The sequence below is a fragment of the Pteropus medius genome, unplaced genomic scaffold, assembly GCF_902729225.1.
Source record: "Pteropus medius unplaced genomic scaffold, Ma_sr-lr_union100, whole genome shotgun sequence".
In the NCBI taxonomy this organism is placed as follows: domain Eukaryota; kingdom Metazoa; phylum Chordata; class Mammalia; order Chiroptera; family Pteropodidae; genus Pteropus; species Pteropus medius.
This window is the reverse complement of record NW_024351648.1, coordinates 3,980,531-3,992,904: the sequence shown is the minus strand read 5'-3', so window position 1 is coordinate 3,992,904 and position 12,374 is coordinate 3,980,531. Positions and strand designations below refer to the sequence as shown.

At 50.2% G+C, this 12,374-nt stretch overlaps 1 non-coding gene across 1 annotated transcript; it reads left to right on the top strand.

The window, feature by feature from the left end:
- Positions 1 to 6,422: 6,422 nt before the first annotated feature.
- LOC120587365 (5S ribosomal RNA) lies at positions 6,423 to 6,541 on the top strand. The gene has a single exon (XR_005648948.1). It is a non-coding gene; the product is annotated as a 5S ribosomal RNA (ribosomal RNA).
- The last annotated feature ends 5,833 nt before the right edge of the window (positions 6,542 to 12,374 follow it).

Genomic DNA, 12,374 nt, shown 5'->3' with positions numbered 1-12,374 from the left:
GTGACAGACACCTTCATGACATGTCCCGGAAAGCTCCTGGAAGCTACGTGTGGGTCCCTCACCAGAGACTGGTGGGAATTTTTTATCCTTGGAAGAAATGGCCTCTCCCGGTCTCCCTTCTTCAAGCTGGGTTGTTGCATCTCTGGCTTTGATTTACTTATACAACCAAAAGAAACATCTTCCCAATTCATCCGTAAATCTCTCTTGGGCTGCGTCTATGATCTCGCTGACTCGATTTGCCATCCGGTGATTGCATCTATCGGAAGACACAGGATCATGGTACCCACAGAGGACAAACACGCAAACATCCCACCATCACTAGAATTAAGGCCCCGAAGACCCACGAGTCTTAATTTTCGTGAGCAATAAGCACCTGCAATTACACCAAGATGAGCATTTTTTCCTGGTCACGCCACTGGTTCGAATTATTAAGATGACCTTTGAAAGAACTCACAGAGCTTGTCCTTTATAGGGTTTTCTAAAGTGATGCATTTTAATTGGGTTGGTTTTGCAAATGGAAAGATTAGGTCACTCACAGTGCTCTTGTGTTTCCTGTTGGCTTGGCCTTCCTAACCCAGACAGGTTGTGGCTGAAAGCAAGCTCAGGGCCATTGGTTGGAAAATTTGGAGTCCTGGAGACCGGGCGCTGTGAGGCGGTTTGCCTGTGTTGGGGCCTGGGGAGCGTGACATTTATGTCCCTGAACAGGATGTGATTTCCAGCTGAATGGCCTGGGCACTTACCCAGCCTTTACTTTGGCCCTAACTGTGTGTTAAGTGCCACCGACATTTCTTTTAAAAGCTCCTAACGCCAACCTGAATTGATGCGGCTGTTTTGTTTCTAAGCAAGGGAAACCAGCGGCATGAGCAAGGGAGGCAAACCCCAGTCTGCCATGATCATAAGAGCAAGACAAAGGGGCAGGAGCCATCTCCTCCAGCCATCGGTGTGCTCCCACGGGTGAGGGACACCCAGAGCCGTGCCTTCAAATGTCCGTTTCTCTTCTTGTCGTATTTCTCCTTTGTCATCTGGTGGCTGGCACTCTGACCTTCCCCATAGGCTGCAAAATAGTAATGATTGCTCCCCTGGAGGAGGTGACCTTTAAATGGAAATACTATCCTAGCGACAAGAGACCACAGGCAAAAGGTCACCGTGTGGACCAACAGGGAGCTGCCTTGTGTCTCCATCCAGAGCTCTCATTCTCACTCAGCCTTGGCGTTCCTGCCGGGTCCCTGTTCCGTCACCGATGGATGTGAGGTGGTGTCCGACATTCCCATCCAAAAGTCAAGGGCTCCGCCTCTCCCCCTTGCCCTGACCTAATTTCAGCAGAGTTGGTTTCATCTCAGTGTCGCGCGCCCCCTACTTATGGGGGGAGGGGTGTCGCAACCCGTTATTAAACGCCTTCGCTCTTGGCCCGTAGGTTTTGTCGCATCTTCCAGCCCTCATGCCGTCCTGAGACCAGATCCACTCAACGGATGAGTCTGTCGCTGCGGTTCTCATCTGTCCACACCCTCTCGCCAGCCTCTCGACTCCTGTCACGCCTCTGCTCCCCTTCCCCGAGGCCGAATGCTTGGCTCCGACCCTCGGGCGCAGCGTCAGAGACTGTCACAGAACCTTCTCGGCCCGCCTCTAGTGTGTTTCTTATGTGAAAAGAGGATCCTGGTCACTTGTTTTGGTTTCTTTATTTGGAGAATGATCAATTGTACGAATCTGAGCAGGAAAATCTCCTCTTCCGTAGGCACCGCGGTGGTCGAGTACCTCCTTTCCCAGGCTGCCTCGCACCCGAGGCTCAGAAGAGGGCCCCATCCCCGCCAGGTGGATGCAGCGCGCAGTGACTCAGGAGCAAGGGCCGGTGGTGACCACGGCCAAGCCCAGCTCCTGGGGCAGAAGACGGTGGCGCTCAGGGCAGCAGTGGAGATTCCTCAACATCCTGGTTCTGGGGTGTGGTTCGACTTGTTCCTCAAAGAGCAGCTTTGACCCGCGCTTCAGCCCTTCACACGATTCTATTCGCTGCCAGATATTCTTTCGAGAGACTTCTTTTCTCGGAACTGAGCCAGAACTGGTTTCCGTTGCTCGCTACTGAGAACTCGCTGCAAGGAGCATCGTCTTCCATCCGCCTTAAAGCCTGTCGCGACCCCTGTCGCTGAGATTTCTTTCCTTGATTCCATTTTCTGTGTTGGCCTGCGGCCTCTACACAAAGAAAGACAGGGAAAAACATTTGAATTTCTAAGTGGAATTTTTTTAAACAGTGACAGTACTCTTTAAAAAGCCAAGGCTTTGGTTTCTTTAACAAATAAATTGAAGGGGAAGGGGAGAGACAGAGGGGAAGTAATCCTCTTGGAGAAGCCTCGTGTGCACCGTGGCACCAGAGGAGAAGGCACCACATACAGGGACCTCAGCAGATGGACCACAGGTGGTCTCCCAGAGTAGGGGGCGGCCAGCCACGGAAGGGACATAGGTGTGCCTGGGAGCAAGCTGTGGAGCCTTGGGGGTGGGATAAAGTGGACACAGAGGGTCTTGCTTGGATCTGGCAACTGGAGCGGGAAGGGGCCACGGAGAGAGGTGTAAGCAGAGTAAGCGACAATCTTCAGAGGACAATGAGCATCGGACATCTTGGTCACAGCCACCCAGTGGGGAGGGTGGGCAACATGACCTAACCCACAATGCATCCTCCTCTAACTTAACAGCCTGGAAAGAAAGAAGGAAAGAGGAATGAGATAAAATAATAATAATAATAATAATAATAATAATAATAATAATCGCTGACTAATTCAGTTTTTACCCAAAAGGCACTGAAAAAATCTAGTAGTGACTGAACAGAAACAAGAGTTTGGGAGCTAAGTTCGATTATAGAAAAATAAAGTAAGTTATTTGTCTGCATGAGTCTGCAAAATTTATACCCTCCTGGCTGCCTGGGGTTATATCCTGGCTTTGATATGCGCTAGGTTGTGCGATGGGGCGGTGACCAGAGATGGTGACCCGTCCTTCCTCCAGCCAGGCTCTCCGTTCCTCTTGAAGAACTCGGGGCCATCTGAACTTGATGTAGGTACATCTCTGAACTTATTAGCAAGAAACCTGTGACCGTCAAACGGCCTTGAAAAGTAACGCTTGTCGGTAGGTCATCTAGAAGAGCCAGGACCCTTATTCTGGGAAATTCTCTGCTTTCCTGGGAGGAAAAATGCTGCCGTGAAGGAAAACGAGTTGAAATGAAACCCAGAGAATCGATACGTTTCCATCCGCGCTGGCGGCTTCGGCTTCTGTTCTTGGACGCTCAGACTCAGAGGTTGTTGAGAGCCCGCTCAGGAAGTTTCCAAAAAGCTCAGCGTTCCTGGGTCATCAGTTTCGGTTGTGGGGCCTCTCCTCACTGCCCTCCAGCCTCACGCTGTTCTAGAAACATCTCTGATCAAGAAGGAGTGGACAGATTGACTTCACTCGGCCTCTTGCTTCAGCGGCATCTCTCCTTGGACTGCACAGTGAGGATACACGTCCTCCCAGGTGTGCCGTTTGCTTGGCGCGGGTTCCCCTCAAGGACAGAGGCCCTGCCTGTGATGAACTTGAGACAGGGGTTTCGACGCATGCGCGAGCAACCTCAGCGTAGGCTCCGGGAAGCCTCACTTTACACCGTATTCAAAGAACCCTTATGTGGCCCCAACATTCTATTACAGTGGACAGCTCACGAATCTCCCAAAAATGCCATGCATTTTCTTACCACTGGGCCTTCAGCCATGTCGCCCCTCAGCCCAGGGCGCTCATGCCCCGCCACAGTCCCCGCCTACTGCGGTAGGAGGTCTGGGCGCCCTGCACTGCCAGGCTCCATAGGGTGGCGAGCAGTGCACAGGAAATGTCAATAGTGAAGTCTGAGAAACCACCATGAGCTTAAGATCAATCAGTTTATCTAAAATGAGACTGTGAGTCAAGGTGTGGCTTGGGCACTGACCAGATAGATGTGTGACATTATGGGTCATCGAACCGTTCTGGGCCTCTCTTTCCTCTTTTATGCTCTGTAGGGCTGATGGGTCAGCCCCGTCTACCACACCAGCCTGCCACTGTGATTCTGGGCCGGCCTCCAAGACGTGGCTTTTGAAAGGAGGCCTCAGTCCCTTGCCACGTCGACTTTTCCACAGGGCTCCTGAGTGTCCTCCAGCATCACAGTTGGCTTCTCCCAGAGTGAGTGACCCAAGAGAGACTGTCAGAAGCCAAAAGGTTTTTACAACCTCGCCTCAGAAATAACATACGCTCATTTATTTTATGGGCCACACCTGAGACACAAGAGCATGAATACTCAGAGGGGGCATCGCTGATGGCCACGCTGGAGGCTGGCTGTCACAGAGCTCTCCCACCCAGATTTAGTGAGGCTCGACTGCATTGTCACGAAATCTGTCTGGGGACGTCTCAGGGGTGCCTTCCCTCCTGCTCCTTTGTTGCCCAGAAGCAGATGGGTCCCGCGGAGCTGGATGCTAAAGAAAATCCTTTAGCAGGAAATGGATTGATGCTGGGTGCAGAGTTAACACCTGAACAGGAGCCAAGAAGGGGATTTGAGGGGTAAGGCCTGAGATATCCAGCGACACATCCAGTGACAGAGGGCCAGGGCAGGCTCTAAAGTTGGAGCTGAATGCAGGAATAGAAGGATTTTTTATTTTTATTTTTTGAAGGAGGGACTAAGTCCTTCCTAGCTGCCGCCGCTGACATGCATTCAGATTAATACCTTGAATTATATTAGTGTGCTTGCTTTTCTCGCTCCTCCTTTGCGATTTTCCCTTATTTAGCCATGGTTTCCATAACTTTCAGAAGTCGTAGCTGGAATGAAGGAGAGAGGAGAAATTGGAATGAAGAGACAGTGCCCAGCTTCAGACATCCAAACAAGCTCAGAAACAATCAGACCGAAAGCCAAGTTTTCAACGGCGAGACCGGGCTGCTGAGAGAGAAAAGATTTTCCTAAATTCGAATAGATTTCTTTTACACATAATGATAGTGGAGGGTGAGCATTTTTATTACATCCTATAGAGTAGGGGAGGGTGGGCAACATGACCCAAGAGGGGCCCCCAGGAAAGGGAACAGTGCTTCTTGGGCTGGGCTGTTGGAGGGGGGAGCAGAGATTAGAGACATTTTCAGTTGGCAAAATTAGATTACGCCACTGTATTCAGGATGCAGGGTGAGATTATGGGTATACCATGTGGTCTGAAGAAGGCTGCAAAAGCTTGTGCTTCACTTCTGGTTTAGAATCCCAGGCAGAGAGTACCTCCCAGCCTTTCGGGGTGACCCACACTCACATGGCGGGGGCGGGGGAGGGGGCTTCGGCAGAAGAAAAATGTTGGCGTAGCACCTTTAGGCAGACAGGAACTCTGGGACCCGTGTGTGGCTTTTGTGAGATCTGGAACTTTATATGTAGGTCGGGAGTGGGGAGCAGTAGAGCTAAGAGGGAGGGGGCAGAGGAAGAGGTGGCAGCCTGGTAGGAGACAAGGCCACGGTCATGGTCAGGAGTAGCACGGATCCAGGGATGGGGCCAACCTCCAGAGACTGATGGGCCAACGCCGAGTGCCTCCCGCGTGGTCCAACTTGAAACTGGAGGCCAGAGAGCAGACCAGGAGTATCTCTACCTGGCTGCCATGAGGAACATAGGCAACTTCCGGACCTCCATTTGTGAGGACAGGGAGACTTTTGAGAGAATAGAAATGTTTAAGGGACTTAACACTCTGGTCAGTTCATTTAAATCCTGAACCATCTGAGTGACTATGCAAAAGAGAGTAAGTCTTTAAATGGGAGAGAATTTACCTTGCAGCAATAAGATTAGCTGGTTTTATTTGTGCATTTGTTTTATTTTCTGCTATCAGAAGAAAGAGAACCTCATGAGGCTGTTGTGTTTAAGTAGGATTTAGCATTTCTGCCATTTGGGTCACAGTGGGTTCATCTTAAACCCAGTATGGAACCCAAAGGGATAGGATTTGAAGTGGGATGGAGGGGTGGCAGTATTCACTTCAGAGAACAGCAATAGTATGACTATTAGCTACCATTTTACTTTTAAAAGCCGTCTTTTGGAGGGTCCAGCATATATAAAGAATGCCTACAAACCAACAACAACCAAAGGATGAATGCCAGATTTTTTTTTAAATGGTCAAAGGAGTTCAACAGCCATCACATGAAGAAAATAATGTGAATGGTCAATAAGCAGGTGAAAAGGTACTCAACACCCTTAGCCATCAGGGAAAGGCAGGTTAAAACCACCATTTCGCATCCTCCAGAATGGCAAAAACAAAATACAATGAATGCTGGGAAATAACAAAGCAACTTCGTTATGCTTCGTTCATAACCCAGTGGACAGAAAAGACTGTTCAGCAGTCTTTTGAAAAACTGTTTAGCAGTAAACATATGTCTTTGCTATGACCCAGCACTTCCACTCCAAGATATTCACCTGAAAAAAATGAAAACACGTCTACGGCCATGCCACCCTGAACAAGCCCGATCCTGTCTGATCTTGGAAGCTAAGCAGGGTCGGGCCTGGTTAGTACTTGGATGGGAGACCACCTAGGAAGACCAGGTGCTGTAGGTGTAAAAAATAAAAAATAAATAAAAAATAAGGGATTGCAAGCTGACAAAGTCCTTGCAATCTGTGAGGTCAACCAAGGGTCGCCTCGCCTAAAAAAAAAAGAAAAGAAAACGTGTCTACATGAGAATCGTACATACGCGTGAATAGCAGTCACATTCATTCAGAAGAATCAAGAACTGGGAACAACGCAAATGCCCATCAGCTGAACAGATCGACTCGATGTGGTATATCCATTTAATGGAATATTACTTAGCAATGAAAAGAACCACTTACTGCTAAACTTACAAGATGGATGGCTCCCCCCGAAATATGATCTGAGTGAAAGAGGCCAGACACAACACAGTATATGATCCCACTGACATGAATTTCTAGAACGGACAAAATAGATTTATGTTGAAATAAGTCAAAAAGTGGTCAGGGGAATGGGGGAAAGTTCTGGATGGTGGATGGGTTCTGTATTTTGTTTTTGGTGATGCTTGTTACACAGGTATATACAACTATCAAACCTTACCAACCGAACACCTTATACCTTAATTTATGACACCTTAATTTAAAAAAGAATATATTAAAAATGCTCCTTTCTCAAAGTTTTGGTCCAAATTTTACAGCAGATTGGCCAGGCACAAGTCCCAGAGGGTCTGCAATTTGGGTGGGTGGGGGTGCTTCCTCTGCCCCTTGATCCATTCCAAGTGTATACACGCACATGCACACACACACACTCTTTTATACCCAGGAGGTGTCCCCATGGGGTGCCTCCTCTCTGAGAGAACCTGCAGGATCACCCCCTATCCCTCTGCCTGCCCTGTCCACACCCTCATCCCCCCTCCCATGGTCTCCAAATGCACTAAAATCATCTCCGGTTCTAAACCTCAGCACACCCTAAATCACTGTTTGTGTGTGTGTGTTTTCAGCAAAACACGGATGCTTCTGAAACCACTTTCCCCTCTAAAGGCCTCCTCCTTCCTCGTTAACTCTGGGCTGAGCCGGTTCATAAATAATGCAGCTCCCTCTCTTGTCTCAATGACAAATGTGGACGTCCCCTTGTGAAGGACCAGGCTGTCCTCTTCGGGGTTGCTTCCTTGTTTCTCAAGTGTGGCCAGCAGCCATCCCCGCTCCCGGCCCTGGGACGAAGGGCCGCACTGACCCTCTGCACAGGAGATGTCGTTTTGGGCTCAGTCACTTTGTTGAAAGCACATTGATCCCCTCTCTGCTGAAAGCAGACTCGGCAGCCCACCTCTCTCCGCCCAGCCTGTAGGTCTGACATCAGTGTTCACATGTCAACAGTTCTGAGTCCCTGCCTGCTTTACTGTAGGAATTCTGAGGCGCGCACTCCCCAAATATTCACCGATTGAGCAGCAGTCAGACCCGAGGCTTGTTCCTCAACCCAGCAAACAGAACCGGATGACCGCGAAGCCAGGTCCTGCTCCCACTGCCCGCCCTGTCCCCATTGCCCAGCTCCGCTGGTGGCCTAGGTGCTTGCCATCCTTCCTGCAGATGCTTGCTGGGCCTCCCTGGGGGGGAATGGCGTCATTGGTCCATCTCCTGAGTGCTGTGCTGGGCTCTTCTCTCCTGGGGATGGAGCTGTCTTGGAGTCCAGGCCATTTCTTTAGAATGTCTAACCTTTCTGTGGTTCACCCCAAGTTCCTGTGTCCTTGATGAGAGGGCGTCCCATACCTGGCCTGGTCCCATCCGCTGACAGCCTCGCACGTGAGAAGAAGCGGGCCTTCCTGGATGTGGCTGCAGGAAGCGGTGGGAGAAGCATCCACGCTGAGGTAACAGCTCAGCCGCTGACCTGCAGACAGCCTCCCGAGGAATCAGCCCCGTGAGGTAAGGTCCCCCTAGAACCGTATACGGGCTACCTGAAACCAGACTCTCTTGGATGGATTCGACAGCTGCTGAACTTAGCAGACTCGATGAGTGAACTCAAAGAAAGGCCAGGAGGAAATATTCAAGCTGAAGAAGAGAGAGAAAGGAATGAAAAGAACAAAACAATATAAAAGACACACGGGGCACCATCACACACCTAATGTGTCATCATTAGGGGCCCAGGTGGGGCAGAGAGAGAATGGGGCAGAAGCAACACTCGAAGAGAGAATGTTTGAGAATTTTCCAAAACTGATTAGAAAGAAAAGAAAAAAAAAAATCAACCTACTCATTAAAAAAACTAAGCAAACTGCAAGCAGGATAAATACAAAGAAAATCACGCCCAGACACGTCACAGGCAGACTGCTCAAAAAACCCAAAACAAAGATATAATCTTAAAAGCAATTATTAGAAAAAGATATATTACCTGCAAGGGAGTAACTGTAGAATGTATGGCTGAGTTTTCGACAGCAACAATACATGGCAGGCAGAATAATGGACCACCCCTCACAAAGATGTGCGTGCCCTAATACCTGGAACCCGTGGCTATGTTAGCTTGCGTGACAAAAGGGACATCGCGGACATGATTAAGTTAAGAATTTTGAGACGGGCGAGTATCCTGGACCACCCAGGTGTCCTTAAAAGAGAGCGGCAGGCAGTCAGAGAAGGAGATCTGGCAAGGAAGCAGAGCCGAGGGGACCATGTTTGATTGATGGGGAGGAACCACGAGCCAAGGGATGCGGGCGGCCTTTAGAAGCTGGAAAAGGCAAGGAAACAGATGCTCCGCAGAGCCTCGGGAAGGAACCAGCCCTGCTGATACTGTGATTGACACCCACTTAGGACTTCTCACCTCCAGAACTGTAACGTGATTTACCTGTGTTCTTTGAAGCCGCTAAGTTTGCAGTAATTTGTTACAGCCGCGAAAGGAAACGCATACACTATGGCATCGGGGGACTATGGAATGACGTCTTTCCTGAGCTGAATGAAAGGAAAGGCGAGGTGCCCTAAATACCTAAATAAATAGGTTAGCTGCCACGTTGGTCATCACACCTCCTACCTCTCTTCGTTGAGGGATTATCACACCTCTGAACGCTCCCCTGAGGGGCCCTACCAGTCACCACACGTGAGACCTCCTGATGCAAACTCTCATGTCTCAACCAGTCTCAGAGACAGACTAAATTCAAATCTCTTAACCGTCCTCAAGACATCTGACGCACGGTTAATGAAAACAGATGACATTTAAAATTAATTGACGAATTTTCTTTTTTTCACATTTGGTCAGTGACGTCCTGGTTTATCAAGGGGAGGATTAAGCTTATTTATCATTGGATTCAAAATAAAATGCACATTGTCGCGACACCTGGGAAGGGCTCTTGAAGTCCATTCCAGAAATGAGAGTGAGTCTTTCGATCTTACGTAAGAGCCAGGTACTTGAGAGAGAAAAGTCTTCAAAATTCCAAAGAGCATCTTGTTACATATCAAGAACCAAAGCCAAAAAGACTAAACATGGAGTTTTACTTCCACTGTGGGAAAATAAAGCTAATGAAGTTTACCATCTTAACCATTTTTCGGTGTATATATAGTTTAATAGTATTAAGTACATTCACAGTGTTCTGCAGTTCTCTGCATCATCCATCTCCTGAACCTCATCATCTTCCCAAACTAAACTCTGAAACAATTAAACAACCTTTCATCCCTTCCCCGCAGCCCCCCACACCCACCACGCTTCTCCCTGCCTCGGCGACTCCGCTAGAAGCCTCATATATAAGTGGAGAATTTTGATTTTAAGCTGTAAAATAGGAACGGAGAAGCACACGGGCAATTTCCTGCCATAAAGAAGAGTCCGAAGAGAGACTCGAGTGTGTGGCCTTTGTCCCCCTGTCCCCCTGTCCCTGGTGTGAGGGAGGTAGGGAACACCAGCGGGTTTGGGAATTCCGGAACGAAGGGCACTTGCCCTGCTTCTGGCCAACAAAAGGAGACTGGAGCGCCAACCAGAGGCCCCAGCCCCGGTGACAAGGCTGCACGCAGGCGTCCCCATGCTCCTGGGAAAGAGACTGCGTTGGCCGCACTAAATCGTAAACTGCGCGTGACCATTTTCTTCTCCTGGTGGGATAAGGCTCATTTCCCTGCTATTAGGTAGACAATGGAGCTCTTCAAAGAGTTCAGTTCTACTGCAGAAAATATGCAAATTTACTGTCCTGCCCTTCTGAGTTGTAACTGTAAGTTTTATACCCACTGCGAATACCCTGGCCCAAAACATCCCTTGTCTCCCTTGAGAGGTTCAAGGCTGGCGTCCCTTGGCTCCTCTGCTGCTTGGCTCTGAGCTGGGTGGGGCCGCTCGCAGGAGCTGTTTCAGATTTCCCCCTCGGGCACGTGCTGCATGCACCGCTGACAGCTGTGCCCAACGTGCTGGCGAGCCACTCGCCACCCCCCCACCCCCACCCCTCGAGCTGCTGGCAAACGCCCGCCCCTCCTCCACACTCTCTCCACCCGACTCTCTCTCCTGCTCCAGGAAAAATATTTGGACACCGTACATCCCTCCTGTCAGGAAACACACACCATCTCTCTCACCAGACGTGAGCTCCTGAAGGCAGGGGCCGGCTGGGCCATCCGGAGGCCCCGTGTCTCCCACCTTCTCCACACGGGGGTCTCCCCCCACCTCGCCTGCGGTGCTCGTGTGTCTATCCAGACCCACCCTCTCTCACCTGCAGAACCTACAAAGCAGGCAAAGCTGGAGAGAGGACAGGCCCAATGGGCGTTCGGGACCTATCTGGCTGAATCCCAACAAGAACCTATGGCCTTTTGTTCTCTCAAGGAGACAGGGAACAAGATGTGTGGGTCAGAAGCAGTCTGGGCTCGGTCTCCCCGGGGAGGAAAGACGTGCTCCTTTTCCTATGACAACCCCTTTCTTTGAATGACCTTCATGTACTCCCTGGCTGCGTGAGGCGCTGCCCAGACCCCCCGCGCCAGCCGTGTCCTCACCAACGATCTTCCCTGTGGCCGCAGAGGCCAACGTGGACAAGCTGGGTCCCCAAGAGGCAGCAGGATGTTTTCAAGAGGAGAGGTTGAAAGGGTCTTTCGGTGAGAGGCAGAAGACTGAGTGTCAGAGTCAAGGGCACCTCCTTTGTCACTCAGGAGAGGAGGGGAAGCTGCCAGGGAAGCTGAGGAGGAGGAGGAAGTCGATGACATGTGCCCTTGGGCTTCCTTTGGTGCTGTGGGTTTTAGTTTGTTTATTTTTGCTTTTCAAAAACATCTCTACCCCATTAAAGTTGTCACGAGAGTGGCCCTGGCCCCTTCTTCCATGGCTTCGGTGTGCAATCCAGCCAACATCTCTACTCTAATCAGCTTCACAAAGATGGGTCCGCCTCCACCCTTGAAACGGTGAAGTCAAATAACAAGCCTTTTTCTCTCCTGTTCCCGAGGCCCGGAGTGGCCTCCGAGACCCTCATCCAGCAAGGACCCCAAGTCCTCCCACGTCTGGAGACACTGTCTGGCCTTTCCGTGCCTCCGTTTCTCACCTATGGCAGGACTTACGATGCCACATTCTAGACAGGCTCTTGAGACTTTATAGAAACTTCGAAGGCTTAAATATGATAATTCAACTTTAGTGATTCCTGTGTGCTAGGCGCTGTTCCAATTTACCTTCACAGTCACCTCGGGTGGCAGGTGATTGTTGTCCCCCATTCTGCGGATGAGAAAGATAAGGCCCAGTAAAGATAAGGGTCTTGCCCAGAGTCATGTGATGCCTAAGCGGCAGAGGCAGGACTCAAACTCAAGCTGTCTTCAGAGTCCCTTCCTGTGCGCATGCTCAGCTGGCTTAGACTGAGAGGCAGGGGTGGGGATGATTCAAAATGCCAGCAGGGGCCATGCGGGACCCACGAACCGGCCAGCACATGACCCTTCACGGGAACACCTGCTCCTCAACTGCAGGCAATCGTCACCGAGCGGGAGAGTGGGCCCAATATTGTTAGAA